General features: G+C 39.2%; 1 protein-coding gene across 1 annotated transcript in view; it reads right to left on the bottom strand.

The window, feature by feature from the left end:
- trmt9b (tRNA methyltransferase 9B) overlaps positions 1 to 4,829 on the bottom strand; it is a 42,156-nt gene extending 37,327 nt beyond the window's left edge. The window contains exon 1 of the mRNA XM_028799303.2: positions 4,296 to 4,829. The gene's annotated coding sequence lies outside the window, so the exon portion shown is untranslated. The remainder of the gene's footprint in view (positions 1 to 4,295) is intronic.
- Positions 4,830 to 19,762: the final 14,933 nt, after the last annotated feature.

The following is a 19,762-nucleotide window of genomic DNA, read 5'->3' as shown; positions in this document are numbered from 1 at the left end:
GGGGTCATGTCTCTCCTGAAAGAATATTTTAAGTTGTTTTGTATGTGATGTATGGCTGTTTTATAACAGCCCTATTGAGACAATTAAAATTTTAATTGAACACAACTGAACACACCTGGGTAAGTGAAGATGCTGTTAATATACAAAACATACAGTAGACACAGCAGAGAGCAGCATAAAGTAACAGCAACAGATGCTTATTTTTGACAAGGGCATGTTTATCGCTAAAACATGCACTCATCAGGACATTAATTGTGCACTCAATGCAGAATCTTCCCCAAACAGCTGCAAGGGTTTTCTTTCATCCACAGAAGAACAGCAGTATATGGAGGTATACATAAGGGGACATAGTTGTAAGACTGAAAACAATTATAAAAAAAAAACAAAAACAGTTTTTATTTAGCCCTGCAATATGTACCTGAACTATATACAGATTGCTGGACCACCAGATCACAACTCTACACTATACTATTCTGGACCTGATACACAAGTCTGTAATCTTATGCTGTATAATGCATTGTTAAAAATCATAGCATCAAGACTTTTAATGCTAAGATAAATTTTAAAATGGCAGTTTCATATTTGTCAAATTAGTCACTGCTCTAAATTTAAACAGAGGCTGTTTCTTTTTAATCTGTTACTTTGAAATAGTATTGGATGAAGGCCAGATAAAGAATGTTGTGCTTTCAGCATTTAAAGTCTATTGGTCTATGTGCTATTGGATTAAAATATAATTTACTTGTTGCCCATTTATTCTAAGTTATAGTTATTTTTAAAGATCCACTAAAGGGCCTGTGGCTTACCTTGTTATTTCTCAGTAGTTGTATTTTTTAGGTCAATGCATTGCTTTCTTTGGTTCAAAGTAGAAGGTCATCTTCAAAATGTCATATGTAAAGATTAATAACAAAGACTATATTAGCTAGGTGGTTTGTGTTTTCTATTGAATTAAACGAGGTTATGTATTTTAATACTGTATATTCTTATTTATCATTCAACCATAGAGTTACAATATGTTGTGTGTTGGCTGGACATACAAGTATGAATTTCACCGTACTCTGTACAGGTGACAACGTTACTTCAGCTACTACTCCAGCTATTACTATTACTCTGCACCTTTTCCTTAGTGCATTCCTCATGAACTTTGAAAATTCACTTATTCTCAAAGAAAACTGTTCACCTTAATGGAATAATCCAGCCAAAAATGCTATTTTCTTAATATGTTACTTTACCCCCATATAGTTTGTAGTGATGGTCAATAAAAACTTTTAATCTCACGTCTTCATGCAGGACTGAGCTAACAAAGCTTCTGACAGAATAGGCATATATGATGACCGACCGTGAACAACAGCAAATAAAACCAAAACGTCAATGAAAAAATATCTCACATTACATATATCTGCACATCTCCATATTTAAAGTCATCGAATAGTATGCTGAGGACTTCACAAAAACATGCATTTTTACTAAAATAATGTTAAATTAACTACTTCCAGAAAATGTTCTTGTGAACGAAAATGGAACATGCTCAGACAAAAACAAGCATTTGAATTGAAGACCAACCCAACTGGTCTCAAGTCCAGCCCAGTAACAGCTACTCCATTCACAAACATTGTGCTTCATGTGATATCAACAATGCAAAGTTCACTGGAAGATATATAAAATTAAAGTTTAAAAGTTAAAAAAAGCAAGCAAAAACACTATTAGGAAGAGAATATGCCTCGTACTGGTGCATGTCCGAAATGCTTAAACAAGCATAAGTTCAATTGACTCATGAAGTTTCATAGACGTTGGGTAAATAATCCTGAGGTGCTCCAGTTGTGGCTCAACACTTTGAATATGAAAGTAATAAAATCTTGTTTGCTTCTGAGCAGAGTGTCTTCCAGAAGTGGTTTATTTAACAATATTTTAGTAAATGTACGTGTGTTTAGGATGTTGTGAGCATACAACTGGATGACTTGACATGATGTGGATTATGCAACATGAGTAATGAGAGATTTGTCCATGGACAGTTTTGATACTGTTTGCTATTGCCAGCTTTGGGCACCATAGACACATATTCTAGCAAAAACATTGTTAACTCTGTTTTGCATGCAAACATTAAATTAAACGTTTTTTCTTGCCCATCATTACAAACTACTTGGGGTTAGTAACATGTAATAAAGTATCACTTTTAGATGGAGTACTGCTTCAAGTGGCTTGTCTATCTTTTGCTTTATTTGAATGGGAGTATACTGTACAGCTTTTGGGGAACCTGATGCCAGATTACTCTCTAAAGCCCATGCACATTTGACAAATTTGCCAGTGATTTTCAGATATAACTTTCATTTATATATTTTTTGTGAGTCAGGGGCAGTCAGCAGTGTACTCCCATGAGGAGAGACACCTAATGTGACATACCCAGCATCTTTCTCCAACTAGTCTACAACTCACTTCTCTTTGATTTTTGTCTTTAGTTGTAGGGGTGCATGAGAGCTAACAACTAATGAATGCAACCGAGTAAAATGCATATAACGCAGTGATGAGCAATAAGTAACATGGGTGTTTTGGACCTCCCAAACAGGAAGAGATGAGTGTGGCTGAACTTACTGTACCCGTTAACCCTTTGTATAGCACCAACTCCATCAGGCAGCACATTACTGGCTGTCACAAAAAGGGGTGAGCACGTCTGCGCTAGAAGGCCGATGTGCAGTTGCTAAATTTGACATGCCCAGTGATTTTCAGTCATGTACTATAAACTGACATGGTCTGGCGACTAGAAACTGTACCCAGCAAGTCTGACAAACTCTCTGACTAGACGTCACGTAATGTGACATCAGCTTAAGTTGGATGTGGGTGGAGTTTTGTATTGGATGCAGTTTAAAAGGTCACCAGGGTTTCATCTATTACTGCAGTTGGATATTGGACAGTGATGTCATGTTAGCCGCATTTACCATTTGCTGCCAAGTTGCACCGCAGTTTGTTATATTAACAATGGTGCTTTGAAAATCCCAGCTTGGCATGTCACTCCTTTACTTTGGACTGGTACACATGAGCAGAAGCAATGGATATTTATTTGCCCCTATTGCTGCACGTTATGGCCTAGGAGATTTACGCAGATGCGACATCTGGAAGAATCTCATCAATTTCAAACCCACTCTAGTCTGGGGACAGGCAGGAAAGGCAAAAGTTTGCTGTTTTTATCTCCTAGTAACCAGATCTGGCAACTGTTTTCATTTTATAAAACTACTTTATTCATACTTCTTGATGTTCTTCCTTTGTGTTAGTTCAAATGGACTTGAATTCAAAACACTACATATTTATATCTCATAATTCTGACTCTAGTTCTTTGATGTGTGAAATGTACTTAAACTTAAGTACAAACGTAATATTTTAAAAATTTAATTTTGGGGAGTAACAATAAGAAATTGATACCAAATTATGGAAAAAAACACACACAGGACAGTTTCCCACAAACTGCAGAATATGTGGATTTAACAATTACAAAAAAACCGTAGACAGTGTACAAGTTAAACCTGTTTACCCAACTGTTAGTAGCTGTGCGAGCCTGAGCTTGTTCTTAATGCAGTAAATACCTTGAATTGAGTGATTCATTAAAATGCAAATACACCGATGTAGTGTAATGGGCGGAGCTTCGCAAAGAAGGCAACGCTTCCATAAAAGTCTCTGACAACATGAACATTTTAAGTTTTTACGGATGTCTTTCCAAAAATGATATCAATAAACACGGAGGAGGACACTTTTAGAACTTTTAATTCGAGTCCCCTGCAAATCGGGCTTGTTTTCCGCTTATCTCTTAGTTGCTATGAGACGCCCAAAGCGCGTCCACTTTTAACCATTTCTGAGCAGCGCGATCCCCAACCACACAGCAGGGATTCGCTCAGGTTGGCTCATTTTTTCCTTACACTTTACTTTTCTGTTTTTTTTTTTTTAACAAAAGTGTATAGCTGCCTTCAGCAACTTTTCTGGAAGAGGTCAGAATACTTTTGCGCATCTGTCTATCTGTAAAACACAATAAAACAAATTCGGACTGAATTACCAAAAAGTACATTTGCAATTATTTTTATGTGCTCAAGTATTCAGAGACAAATCGTTTATCAGTTAACTCTGCTTTTTTGTAAAGCTCGAGACTGTCATTAAAATAAGGGGTACATAGGCTTCCAATGACTTGTTTTTTGACTAATTACACGTCATAAAGTCAAGATTAGTCAGTCGCTGCGCGCTGTTACCAAAAAATATGCAAACAAAAAGGATACTTTATGCAGTTTTAATTGCATGTTATAAAAGTTTGCACTTACTGTACTTACTACGAGACCCTCTCTCCGTAAAGTCGTTGTCGCTAAACGCTTGCTTGTCCAATTACAGGGTCCATCCATCTTTTTTCTAATTAATTGCTGGGTTTTGCAAAAAATACTAGCGCCGGTCAAATGTCATCAAAACAAAAAAAGACAAAACCGTAACTTCTAATCCACAATTTGTTTACAGTACAGCAGCTGCGAACAACCATATTTCTTTGCCCTCATTGCCCCCCTTAGTGTCTTTTGTGTGGCTGCAGAAGGCTGACTAGTCTCAGCGAGCGAGCGAGTGAGCATCCGCCAGACGGGCAACGTAAACGCCGCGCTGTCACGTGACGCGCGCACAAACCCCCGAGGCCACTTGACTCGCTTGAAGATCGCCGGAGACACGCAGTGGCCTCGTCTAGCTGCGTGGGGAACGAAGGCTTCAGACCTATTGTAAAAGTTGAACATTCCTTCCAGTTCGAGCTGTTGGGCAGGTTAGGCAGTTCAAGTGCCAGGCAGGATCACAACTTGTTATTTTACTTTTCCTTTTTTGAATGTGTTATTAAATTTCCTTTCATTGCAACTGTACTTATACAATAATTTTTTCCAGTATGCCCTGCTTTACTGGAACATTATTATTGCAGCATGCCCGACGCCGAAATTGATTCAAAGCTTGTTTCTTCCTGATTTAGGGGGACCACAGTGATAATGCACAAACCAGTGTTTTTCTTCGTGCCAGTCCTAAGCCCGGATAAATGGGGAGGGTTACGTCAGGAAGGGCATCCAGTGTAAAATTTTGCCAAATCAATTTGCGGACAACAATACAAATTTCCATACCGGATCAGTCGAGCCCTGGGTTAACAGATAGATAGATAGATAGATAGATAGATAGATAGATAGATAGATAGATAGATAGATAGATAGATAGATAGATAGATAGATAGATAGATAGATAGATAGATAGATAGATAGATAGATAGATAGATACTTTATTAATCCCAATGGGAAATTCACATTCTTCAGCAGCAGCATACTGATACAATAAATAATATTAAATTAAAGAATGATAATAATACAGGTGAAAAAAACAGACAATAACTATGTATAATGTTAAATATTAACGTTTACCCCCCCCTGGTGGAATTAAAGAGTCGCATAGTTTGGGGGAGGAACGATCTCCTCAATCTGTCTGTGGAGCAGGACAGTGACAGCAGTCTGTTGCTGAAGCTGCTCTTCTGTCTGGAGATGATACTGTTTAGTGGATGCAGTGGACAACGACCGCCACCAGTACTGTTAGCCAACAGGGTGCTGGCGGAAATTGGGCTACTGTTGGCCGAAGAAGGAGAGGAAGAGGTGGGAGACGTGTCCGGAGGCAGGAGGAGAGGAGGAAAGTAAAGAGAATCGAACTGAGGGTAGGAACTTTGAATGTTAGCAGTATGACTGGTAAGGGGAGAGAGTTAGCAGATATGATGGAGAGAAGGAAGGTTGATGTATTGTGTGTGCAAGAGACTAAATGGAAGGGGAGTAAGGCCAGGTGGATTGGAGGTGGATTCAAATTGTTCTATCATGGTGTGGATGGGAGGAGAAATGGGGTAGGAGTTATTCTGAAGGAACAGTATGTCAAGAGTGTTTTGGAGGTGAAAAGAGTGTCAGGCAGAGTAATGATTATGAAGCTGGAAATTGGAGGTGTGGTGATGAATGTTGTTAGTGCATATGCACCGCAAGTTGGGTGTGCAGTGGGTGAGAAAGAAGATTTTTGGAGTGAGTTGGATGAAGTGATGAACAGTGTACCCAAGGGACAGAAATTGGTGATTGGAGTGGTTATCAATGGGCATGTTGTTGAAGGGAACAGTAGAGACGAGGAGGTAATGGGTAGGTATGGTGTCAAGGAGATGAATGAAGAAGGTCAGGGGATAGTGGATTTTGCTAGAAGGATGGACATGGCTGTGGTGAATAAATATTTTAAGAAGAGGGTGGAAAATAAGGTTACGTACAAGAGTGGAGGAAGATGTGCACAGGTAGATTACATCCTATGCAGAAGAGTTTATCTGTAGGAGATTGAAGACTGCAAACTGGTGGCAGGGGAAAGTGTAGTTAAGCAGCATAGGATGGTGGTCTGTAGGATGACGTTGGAGACTGGAAGGTTGAGTTTTTGGAGGAGGTGAGACATGCACTGGGTGGCAGTGAAGAGTTACCAGACAGTTGGGAAACTACAGCAGATGTAGTAAGGGTGACAGCAAGAAGGGTGCTTGGCGTGACATCTGGAAAGAGGAAAAGGAAACCTGGTGGTGGAATGAGGAAATACAGGAGAGTATACAGAGGAAGAGGATGGCAAAGAAGAAGTGGGATAGTCAGAGAGATGCAGAAAGTAGACAAGAGTACAAGGAGATAAGGCGCAAGGTGAAGAGAGAGGTGGCGAAGGCTAAAGAAAAGGCATATGATGAGTTGTATGAGAGGTTGGACACTAAGGAGGGAGAAAAGGACCTGTACAGATTGGCTAGACAGAGGGACCGAGCTGGGAAAGATATGCAGCAGGTTAGGATGATAAAGGATAAAGATGGAAATGTACTCACAAGCAAGGAGAGTATGTTGAGCAGATGGAAAGAGTACTTTGAGAGGCTGATGAATGAAGAGAATGAGAGAGAGAAGAGGTTGGATGATGTGGAGATAGTGAATCAGGGAGTGCAACGGATTAGCAAGGAGGAAGTAAGGACAGCTATGAAGAGGATGAAGAATGGAAAGGCCGTTGGTCCACATGACATACCTATGGTAGCATGAAGGTGTTTAGGAGTGATGGCAGTGGAGTTTTTAACCAAATTGTTTAATAGAATCTTGGAAAGTGAGAGTATGCGTGAGGAGTGGAGAAGAAGTGTACTGGTGCCGATATTTAAGAATAAGGGGGATGTGCAGGACTGCCGTAACTACAGGGGAATAAAATTGATGAGCCACAGTATGATGTTTTGGGAAAGAGTAGTGGAAGCTAGGTTAAGAAGTGAGGTGATGATTAGTGAGCAGCAGTATGGTTTCAAGCCAAGAAAGAGCACCACAGATGCGATGTTTGCTCTGAGGATGTTGATGGAGAAGTTTAGAGAAGGCCAGAAGAAGTTGCATTGCGTCTTTGTGGACCTGGAGAAAGCATATGACAGGGTGCCTCGAGAGGAGCTGTGGTATTGTATGAGGAAAGTTGGGAGTGACAGAGAAGTACATAAGAGTTGTACAGGATATGTACGAGGGAAGTTTGACTGTGGTGAGGTCTGCGGTAGGAGTCATGGATGCATTCAAGTTGGAGGTGGAATTACATCAGGGATCGGCCCTGAGCCCTTTCTTATTTGCAATGGTGATGGACAGGTTGACAGACAAGATTAGACAGGAGTCCCCGTGGACTATGATGTTTGCTGATGACATTGTGATCTGTAGCGATAGTAGGGAGCAGGTTGAGGAGACCCTGGAGAGGCGGAGATATGCTCTAGAGAGGAGAGGAATGAAGGTCAGTAGGAACAAGACAAAATACATGTGTGTAAATGAGAGGGAGGTAAGTGGAATGGTGAGGATGCAGGGAGTAGAGCTGGCAAAGGTGGTTGAGTTTAAGTACTTGAGATCAACAGTACAGAGCAATGGAGATTTTGGAAGAGAGGTGAAAAAGAGAATGCAGGCAGGGTGGAATGGGTGGAGAAGAGTGTCAAGAGTGATTTGTGACAGACGGGTATCAGCAAGAGTGAAAGGGAAGGTCTACAGGACGGTAGTGAGACCAGCTATGTTATATGGGTTGGAGTCAGTGGCACTGACCAGAAAGCAGGAGACAGAGCTGGAGGTAGCATAGTTAAAGATGCTTAGATTTGCACTGGGTGTGAAAAGGATGTCTAGGATTAGAAATGAGTACATTAGAGGGTCAGCTCAAGTTGGACGGCTGGGAGACAAAGTCAGAGAGGCGAGATTGCGTTGGTTTGGACATGTGCAGAGAAGAAATGCTGAGTATATTGGGAGAAGGATGCTAAGGATAGAGCTGCCAGGGACGAGGAAAAGAGGAAGGCCTAAAAGAAGGTTTATGGATGTGGTGAGAGAGGACAGAAAGATATGGAAGAAGATGATCTGCTGTGGCAACCCCTAACGGGAGCATCCGAAAGAAGAAGAAGAAGAAGACAGTGACTGCTGTTTTTCCCATATAACATAACAGTTTTAACTATGCTTAACCCAACTCAGGGTAGCGGGTCACCCAAAGTTAAGAGTTTTGCTTTTTTTTCAGTTCTTCAGATATTCTTACAAAACCCAATTTCATTTATAGATGCGTGCCATTAAATATAATTGCAAATAAACTATGAAAAAAGTAAAACAATATAAACACAAAATATACCATAATGATGAAACATAGTCAAAGAAATATTATATATATACTGTATATATCTAGGGTGAGTCAAAATTATGTTAACATTTGATTGGCAGAAACAATTTATTCTCAAAACATACTTCATATGTGCAAGATGATTTACAGGAATGTCTCAACCTGTTCGCCATCATGTTCAACACATGTTCCATATGTGGCACATAAATTGTCCATGTACAGTATATACATAGCAGTACCATTAGTGTTAACATAATTTTGACTTACCCTGTATATATATATATATATTACGCTACCGTGGTTGTCTGTTTGTCTGTCCAGAATTTTTAATCAATCTTGCAAACCGTTTGAAGTATTGACCTGAAATGTGGTGCACATACACTACGTGTCGTCTACTATCCACTTTCAGGGTGATGATTGACCTCCAAGGTTATTCCTCTTTTTATTTTTATTTTATTTTATTGTAGAATCAACTCTTGGCAGTGGGTGGCCAGCAGGGCGCATGCGTACAGGCGCCATTCTCATCCCTACCACCTTCGCTGTCACTTCCCCTACCTCTTCATATCTTAAATTATTCTTGAGGCAGATTGAAGAGACTTAAGTGCCAGTTTAAATGAAAAATTAAGGAAAACATACTAAGTAATTGCAACACAAACACTGACTTAAATCACTTTTAATACGAAAAGATGCCGACGAAAGAAGAGAAGAAACGGGCCACTAAGGTGGAGTAAAGAAGAGCTGCTCAGTCAGAAAGCAGCAAGCGCATCAACCTCTGAGCAAACAAATGCTAAACGTACAGAGAAAGAGTAAGAAAACTATGAATGCTCAAGTCAAGTGTATTCACTGCACATTATCGTACAGTGCGCCATTACTGGTATATATATTTCTTGTGCAGTTTTAAATAATCATATCTTGAGTTCTGTAAATGATAAAACAGATCTGTAAAAAGAGGTTACTGAATGAATTTAGCATATTTTCACATAGCTTTGTTTTTGAGATTGTTCATTTTTAACATGTCACCATTATCATGTACACAAATTGTGATGCAATTCTGAAGTTCTACAAATACCTTTTGCAGCTGATTTTAAGTAGTGACCTGAATCTCATTATTATCCTAGTCCACAATTCATCTAAAGAACGTGGTTTAATTACAGTACGTGATGCATCCTTCTTGTAACAGGTTTCTAAATCTCCTTTGGACCGCAATGACAGAATTTAGCTTGGCCAAACACAGGAAACAGTTTATTTTTAAAAAATTTTTTATTTTACAGTTTATTACATATGCTCTTTAAATAAACAAATACATAAATAGGTTGATAAGTAAGTTAATAAAACAACACATAAATATACACACACACTTTGGTCTGAACACACACCAGAATGATTATAAAGCAAAAAAAATCAAAAGAAAGAAAGGTTCTGACTTGGCTATCACAGTCACAGTGAGGCATTGCGCAGACATATTTCTGTTGGCATAAAGGAGCCCCCTCAACGTTTCTTGACACACTTCTACTGTCGACTGATAGACTGCAGTGTTAATTGTGTCTGAGAGAGCGCATGTGTATCATGGCACTCAGTTTTGTTTTCATTCTCTCCTTTGCTACGAACTCCAGGGGGTTCAGAGTGTGTCCCATAACTGAGTCTGCTGTTCTAATTAGTTTGTTGATTTGGTGGGCCTCTCTTGAAGTGATGTCACCAGCCCAGCATACCACAGAGTAGAAGATCGCACTGGCCATCACAGATTTGTAGAAGATGTGTAGGATGTCACTGGAGGACAGGCCTGGTCCTGACGAGTCACAGCAGTTTTTTTTTCTTCAAATAAATGTTATAATTTGAGCAAGCTAGTCTAGTGTATTGGCTAAAACAGACAGCTGGTGTGGTGTGAAGACCTGACAGGATGGCAATCCCCTTAGAGAAGAAGTGTGTTGTCTCCAAAGGCCAAAGTTATAGAGTCCTTTTCTTAAACAAATAATAAACAGTCCTTTCAAGAACCATTAAGCAGCTGTTTGTGCCCATGTGTCAGTCCTTCTTTTACTGTATCTTGGATTGTTACAAAAATTTTAAAAATCTAAAAAACAACTCAAAATGCTTGGCAGTCAAGTGAATTTAAAGTTGGCCAAAAATACAGAAAATTAAGAGATCCCTATACCCTTAATGTCATTGCAGCAGGAAGTGACTTTCTGAACCTCAGAAAATAAAAGTCACATCATTATTCATTTTCTTTGACAGCAAACAAGAAAAGCCAGATGTCTAACTAAACAAGGAGTTCAGATAATAACGAGATTGACATTGAGTTAAGAAATTCATTGGAAAAAAACTGCCTTCCTGAACCAGGACTGCATCTTCAGTTTTGGGGATCCCAGAAAAATTCTTGACATAATACTGGTCCTCTAGGACCTTGACTAAAAGTAACTAACATAAAGGATCATATTAATAACTTGATATGAGAGGGAGTAAAAAGCACAGGGTCCTAGAAACTATTGAAATCATCAGAAAAAAAAATTGAAATGTCAGGTAACTGATAGATAGATAGATAGATAGATAGATAGATAGATAGATAGATAGATAGATAGATAGATAGATAGATAGATAGATAGATAGATAGATAGATAGATAGATAGACACTTTATTAATCCCAAGGGGAAATTCACATACTCCAGCAGCAGCATATTGATAAAAAACAATATTAAATTAAAGAGTGATAAAAATGCAGATATAACAGTAACTTTGTATAATGTTAACGTTTACCCCCAAGGATGGAATTGAAGAGTCGTATAGTGTGGGGGAGGAACGATCTTCTCCGTCTGTCAGTGGAGCAGGACAGTGACAGCAGTCTGTCGCTGAAGCTGCTCCTCTGTCTGGAGATGATACTGTTTAGTGGATGCAGTGGATTCTCCATGATTGACAGGAGCCTGCTGAGCGCACGTCGCTCTGACACAGATGTCAAACTGTGCAACTCTGTGCCTACAATAGAGCCTGCCTTCCTCACCAGTTTGTCCAGGCGTGAGGCGTCCTTCTTCTTAATGCTGCCTCCCCAGCACACCATCGCGTAGAAGAGGGCACTCGCCAGAACCGTCTGATAGAACATCTGCAGCATCTTATTGCAGATGTTGAAGGACGCCAGCCTTCTAAGGAAGTATAGTCAGCTCTGTCCTCTCTTGCACAGAGCATCAGTATTGGCAGTCCAGTCCCATTTATCATCCAAAAAATAAGAAAGAAAGGAACTACTCTGGGCATCTCTATCCTAGGAGGTTTTGTTTTGCCGACATGTTTGCATCGTTTGTGCATTAGTGGCTAAGCGACTGTCTTTCTTTGGAGGTTTCATTTTGCCAACGTGCTCGCCTCGCTTGTGTATTAGCAGCAGGAGGAAAAGTAAAAGGAACACTGTTTTGCTGATGTGTTCACCACATTTCTGTATTAGCTGATAAATGAGTGACTCTCTCTACGGATGTTTCATTTTGCTGACGTGCTGGCCTCACTTGCGTAGCCTCAGAGGTGGAGCCCTTAGCCCGACTCCACCTCTCACTTCTGGGCCAGAGAGACACACACACACTTCCACGCGTTGACATTTATATATAAGATTTCCCCTGTATTTATGGTTAGTATTTTTTATTTCTTGCATCGTATGCATTTTATACATTAAATAAATATGCATTGTTTCTATATAGAATTTTGCTAAAATTTGTTCAGAATTCCAATTATCTACTTTTATGATTGTTATTATTCTGATGCTTTTATTGAAAGTCAATTATAAATCATAAATACAGTTACTTACAGTATAAAATTGTCTCCAACTAGAACACTAACTGCTAGCCATTACAAAATAAGGGAGTAGTGAGAATTTAACTGACAGCTTTATTTTTTATAGTGTAATATTTTAACCAGTAGACTACACTGACTTCAATGATGTTTACTTACAAGTCCTGTAAAACTTTAGTCCATATATGCATAAGGTCTTATAACATTTAATATCTGGATTTAAATTAACAGTTGTTCACTGTAATGCTGATTTCATTGAAAGCCAAGTGTAAAATTCACCTCAGTCTAATTAGATTTTCAAAACCACCTGCAATCAGCGCATGCTCCCAACCTGCTAGAGTACCTCAGGCTACAAGTTATACATTTTATTTTATTCGTTATAGTGAAGCACTGTAGCAGCATGTGGATTCCATACAAATATTAATTATGTCTTTTTTGAAGTTAAGTAGTCTTAATTGTTTCAATGGCCACATGCAGAAAGCACTTAACATAATTACCAAAACTCTGATCATTAGTATGTCTCCTTGACTTCATGCCTGAGTTACAATGTAATGTATCTAAGATCCTCAGTGAGTTCACAACCAAAAGATTGGTAAAAAGTTTACAGATCCAGTTTCTTCTTATAAACAATTCATGAGGTCAAAAACAACCATACATTCACAGAATCATTTTAGACACAATCTGTACTTGTACTGTTCAAAAAGCTAAATTCACAAAAAAGTGTCTTGAGAAGTAGCAGTGCCACCTCCCGGTGCCTGTTTGATCCCCTAAACACCTACCTTTTTGATGGCACTTGTACTGTATGTTTTCAGTCTGTTTTTTCCTTCAACAGTCCCAGGACCTGCTATTACTTTTACTAACCACCCTTAACCTCCCTGTCATGTACAGTATGTGTGTTTGTGGTGACCTGGCACATCATGCACAAGTGTTTCTTGCCTTATATCTGTTGCTACATGAAAACAGTTCACATTATATTTACCACTCATCCTAACTGCTTGTCCTTGGTAGGTACTTGGAGCCCCTGGAGTTTATGTGATCTTTGAATATTTGACTGTTACTCAGCTGTAGTATTAGGGTGTTGTACCATGTTAGTCAAGTCAAGCAAAATGACACCTTTTACGGGCTAACTGAAAAGATTACAATATGCAGGCATTTGAGGCAACTGAGACCCCTTCTTCAGGCAGGTTATAATCTTTGTGATAATAATATAATAACGTAATAATTGTTATTCAGCTAAAAATCAAGCCTGAGCACTGTTAGGGAGCATTAGTAACCAAATGGGTATTATGTCACCGGTATAAATCAATGTTGAGACAAAATAAAGAGGCCAGATAAAGAGAAGTGCAAATGATTTACAGAAGGCAGTCTTTATACTGTAGAACACAGTCAAAAAACATTACAGAGGATGAAAATCAGCTGAAATCTAGATGAAATGAGTTAATGAACACCCTGATTATTAACTGATAACAATGAAAAACACTAATCTACTCTTTCTCTTTAGCTTCCCTTTGCTCTGTGTTTGCTTATCCTGGTGAGAGACATGTTGACCGACACTGCATCTGACAATAGATGATGGTGTTGTCAGCAACATTCTCCACTACTTCTGGAGAAATCCCAGGTGCTGTCCAGCCAGCTGAGAGATATAATTTCTTTAGGGTCTTTCCCCAGATACTTTCCCAGTAGTACAAGTCTCTTGTACCTCCTAATAGAGTTATCTAAGGATCATCTTCATTTCTTGCCCAAAACTCTTGAATTGGCCCATCATATTGCAGAGAAGCAATGGTTCTAGTCTGAGGTACTCCTTCATTGTTAATATCCTCAACTATCAAGGAGTGTGAGCCCAGCAAACGTACATAGGGATCTCCTATCCTCTGCATCTACTTACAGTCACTGCCAAGAACACCTGCCCGCTGGTGAGGAAGAGGAATGAAGTTTAACGTGTAAAGCAAGATCTACCCAGAAAGACTTACTTCCTGCTTTATCATTACATTCTTCTACAATATTATCAAAATTGGAACAACTGTAACAATTCATTTGTCAGTCTCATAATGACCTCCATTAGGGTACTTGAACTCTGCCCATAGGGATAGTTGCTTCCCTCTAACTCAGATTTAGTGAAAGTAATTGACACCCTGAACGCATCACATTAAGGTGTGACCTGCTTCAGAGGTAAATTAAATGTATAAACTAAAATTTGCAGAATCATTTGTTATTGGTCAAGCAAAGTGACATCTTCTTGGCCTGCAAAACTCAATTAACAAAAAATACACTTGAGCAATTAGCAGAAAAATTCAAAATTAACAAATGACGGAGAACAACATTTTAAAGTAGAGAGAAGAAGGTTACTACTGCAGTTACTCCATAGATGTTCTGTGAAAGGCAGGCCACAAGGGTGCTAATATTTTGAACAGACCAGGTGAAAAATTGGTGTAAACCAAAACACTGACCAATAATCAAATTATAAACAAAGCAAATAAGCAAAAGCTCAAAATTATAAGCAGAAAAAGTTGCAAAGCCAAAGTTCTTTGACAATATCCATAGTCCTGGGTGTGGTAATCAATTGTCTATTTTTATACAATCATTCTACCTCTGAGTCTGTGCCCACAATGACCAACCGTCACATCTAGGCAACAAACCCACAAAATGGCAGTGCCTATTTGAGAAACAAACTGGCATTGCAGTAACTACAAAAACATAATGAAAATAAAAAATGACAGTGAAATAGTGAATCTAGAAATCAGAAGTAAATATACATTTAGTTCTTTATGTAACAAAACCCCTACAACCACCTTCTCAAATTTGGAAAAATGTATATAAAGAGAAATCAAGTTTTTAAAATATACAAATCATAACACTATGCTAGATAGAAACTAACTTGCTAAAAAAGGGGAGCTGGTTGACATGTTTTGCAGCTGTATATGCTCAAGATGGTTAGCAAGGAGGCATGTTTTCTAATGTCACTTGTCACTTAAAGTCGATGTCACAGTATGTGACTTAGTCATGAGGTGTGTCAGACTTGCTGACTGCAGTTGCTGATCATGTAACCGGACTGTGTCAATTTAAATGACTGAAAATCGCTGGGCATGTCAGATTTAGCCAATGAGTACCGACCATTCACCACATTTGTTCACCACATTGCTCCTTTCTGTGGCACCCAATAAGGTGCAGCTGACCTTGTGCTGTGGGAAAGGTTAATAAGCATGACAGTCTCTGTCCAATTTTGAGTGCATGTTATTGCACCTGTCATTGCCCGTCAAGTGTTCACCCACTTAACGACAGAATGGTTTTATAGATGTCCTGGTCTGGAGGATTTTTTATGTAAAATACAAACTTATGCATAGTGACTTCACTCGGTTAAATTCTTTTTTGATTAATTTTGTTTTTTTTACTTTGACTTTTTACAATCCTGAATAATATCCTCAGATAAAGAGAATGTTACTCTAACCCTCTCAGAAATAATATAGCTGATGGTTCAACCACACTTCCCATGTCATTAGAGGTGTTATCGGAAGGCACCTGAAAGTCATTCCCTTTGGCCATTCCAAGCCACTTTCTCAAAATATGTTTCCGAATTTTTAGTTGGCGCACTTTCTTAGGATTAATGTACATATCTATTTATAACACATATCCAATTGTTTTTACAGAAAATTCTTCTCTGTTTATTAGTAATTTGAGGCTACTTGCATCATAAAGGAAGCGAGTCAATGTAATGTATAGTCTTGACCAGATTATAGGACCACAGAGACTCTTCTTTTTACGCAAGTTGAACAGGTATAAGGCCATACTTTTAGTAGTCACTCAGCTGAGCACGAATAACTGTATTTTAGCCCCACCTCTGTATGACCAAGACTTTGAGAAAAACAATTAAGTATGCATGCATTAAAAGCACACTTTAAAAATAACAGGGTTACAACAACGTCTTTCTGTTACTCTCTACTCTCACCTAATATAACAATAACCATGGCATGGTCTCCCTGGTTTGCATGTTCTCCCCGTGTCTGCGTGGGTTTCCTCCGGGCACTCCAGTTTCCTCCCACAGTCCAAAGACATGCAGGTTAGGTGGATTGGCGATTCTAAATTGGCCCTAGTGTGTGCTTGGTGTGTGGGTGTGTTTGTGTGTGTCCTGCGGTGGGTTGGCACCCTGCCCGGGATTGGTTCCTGCCTTGTGCCCTGTGTTGGCTGGGATTGGCTCCAGCAGGCCCCCATATCCCTGTGTTCGGATTCAGCAGGTTGGAAAATGGATGGATGGATGGTCTCCCTGGAATCCCAAAGTTCTAAGGCATTATAGAAAATGTTGAGCCCCAAAGACCAGTTAGTGGGGAACTCCTAGGCTTAGCCCAAGTCATGCTAACATGGACAGAAAACTCCCTACTCTGACCTGATATCCCCCCACCATCTGTTACATGATTTTTTTTTGTTATAAGTTGGGTGGGTCATCATCTAAAGAGGGTATTAGCTTTCTGTAAAATTTTCAATGAGCTTTGAAATCCTGTACTTATTCTGACCCTGCTTAGAGTCAAGCTGTGGTATGACAATGCATCATCTTAATTTTAGACTTTGCATTCATATTTTGGTTTTCCCACTGTTTAAGTCTGTTTGTGTTTATAGATTAGCAAGAAAAAACTGTGAACTGTGAAAAGGTGATCATTGTAACATTTAGATTTTAACCAGTCAATCTTTATTTGTAAAGTATATGGTTTTTTTACAGACAACTGCATTAAAGATGCTTAAGAAACCTGAAATAAGACTGATCAAACACAATGTGCACGGTGCAGTGAATATTATCTATTATAAAAGAAAATCTTGAGACGAGACAAGACTATTGCCAAGAGATGCTTTCAAGTTGGTAGAGCGGGTCCTGCCCTCCTCTCAGCCATTTCCGGTTAACGGCCCATGCCTCGGTCCCCTCACCTCTCATTCGTGTGGATGCTTTTGTCAGATACAGTTCCTGCGCTCTCAGTTCTTATAAATTTTTACTTTTTCCTTAATTTAAGTTTCCAATAAAAGAAGACTTATTATGTCTAAATCTTATTGAAGAATTTCATCCCAAAGGGTTATCAACAGAAGAAATGAGTACACGGGCTATCCTAGCACTGAGAAATGATGAAATCAAACGAATTAACACGACAACTGTTGATCGGTTACACTGCAGATTGGCTAAATGCGTATCAATAGACTATGCTGAAGCAGATGGTGTGGAAGATGAAAACATCAGCTTACAATATCCCATAGAATATCTACAACTGTTAACACCATCCGGTCTTCCACCGGCCCAAATACTGTTGAAAGAAGGATGTATCATAATGTTATTGCATAACTTATGTAGGGCGGCACGGTGGCGCAGTGGGTAGCGCTGCTGCCTCGCAGTTGGGAGACCTGAGGACCTGGGTTCGCTTCCGGGGTCCTCCTTACATGGAGTTTGCATGTTCTCCCCGTGTCTGCGTGGGTTTCATCCGGGTGCTCCGGTTTCCTCCCACAGTCCAAAGACATGCAGGTTAGGTGGATTGGCGATTCTAAATTAGCCCTAGTGTGTGCTTGGTGTGTGGGTGTGTGTGTCCTGCGGTAGGTTGGCATCCTGCCTGGGATTGGTTCCTGCCTTGTGCCCTGTGTTGGCTGGGATTGGCTCCAGCAGACCCCCGTGACCCTGTGTTCGGATTCAGTGGGTTGGAAAATGGATGGATGGAAGGATAATTTATGTATGAGTGATGGGCTATGCAATAGGACGAGATTAGTTGTATTCAATATTGATTGAACAATTCTAACATGTAAAATTTTAACTGGTGACAAGAAAGGTAATGTAGTACATCTTCCGCAGATAACATTAGACACCAAAAGAGATCTTGATATGCCTTTCATATTAAAACGTTTCCAGTTTCCCGTTAGAATAGCTTTTGCTATGACAATTAACAAATCACAGGGACAAACAATCGAAAAGTCAGTTTATTTATTAGAGAAAGAAATAATATTCACTCACGGGCAGTTATACGATGTGTTGTCATGATGTAAGTCCAAACACAGAATCAAAATTCAGTGCGATATGGACGAAAAGTTCATTCTAAATATTGTTTTACTGAAGTTTTATAGTAAAAGTGTAAGTTTAAAAAGTATTTGTGTGTTAATTTCAAAGCCAAACAGAACGAAAATGTATAACGCAACGAATACCTCTAACACAACATGAAACATAATTTTCTTTCACTTTCAATCACGTTTTACTATTTTTTACTATGGTTAATTTCTCGCTGTAATGTAAAATAGTTAGTTCTATTATGCATATGTAACAATTCCCATGAAAATAACAAACTGTTTAAATTGTACAGCCACTTCCCCATATGCGAGCGTCAGAGCCGTGACGTGGCTAGCACGTAGCACCCGCCCTGGGGTTGGTAAGCGAAGCAATTTCAAGAAATGATCCGCTCCTAAAATAAAATTTTATCTCTTGCAGTTTGGCAGAAAGACATCCCTTTTAAAAAGTAAGAATGGGGATAAACCTATGATGATAATTTTGCCCTGATCCTTAAACCAGTTTGGCGAGTGTTTCTTTGCTAAAGTCTTTCAACCCCCTCAAGAAACCCAGGTCACGTTAACATATGGTTTGGGGGCAGGTGTTAAGATGTTCTATTTCCCCCATTGGTCTAAAGTATGGCTGTTTGGAATTGGCTTGGATCAGAAGCTTTTAAGTACCATGATGTCCTATTGGCTGTAGGGGTTGGACAGAACATCTATAAATGTACGTGCTTAACCTCACAATCTTGCTCTCTTGCTAACCTGTGATGATGAAGACAACACAATGAAGAGCACAGCTCAGCAGCCATATTGACCAGGCTTAAGGCCTACTCTGAAGAAAGCTGAGCACCAATGATGTCTTAATTAGAGACATTTAAGTAACTACAAGTCTGTGTGCCACCTGAACTAGATATCACCATTTAATCAGGTTGTATGGTTGCCAATATTCAAATGTACTTTACATTTTGTTATTATTTCTGAATATTATCAGTAATACATTATTTTATGTGTAACTTAACTCCTCCTTTAGTTGCCACACATTTTTATGCAATCATTTTGTTCACCCCACTGAATTAAAGCTGAAAGTCTGCACTTCAACTGCATCTGAGTTGTTTCATTTAAAATTCATTGTGGTAATGTACAGAACCAAAATTAGAAAAAAGTTGTCTCTGTCCAAATATTTATGGACCTAACTGTATGCAACCCTGGGCCTGCCTCAGCAGTTCATAACCTCCCCAATATCCAAATACCCCCCAATACAATGATAGGGTGAACAGGTCAATCTAAAAGCAGCACTGAATCAACCCTTCTCTTGAATCCCAACTTTACACTAAAATTAAATTTTTCTTGTAGTGTGACTTTATACCTCCTCCATTTCCACCCA

Source organism: Erpetoichthys calabaricus, chromosome 4, assembly GCF_900747795.2.
Source record: "Erpetoichthys calabaricus chromosome 4, fErpCal1.3, whole genome shotgun sequence".
Lineage (NCBI taxonomy): Eukaryota > Metazoa > Chordata > Cladistia > Polypteriformes > Polypteridae > Erpetoichthys > Erpetoichthys calabaricus.
This window is presented reverse-complemented; position numbering and strand designations above follow the sequence as displayed.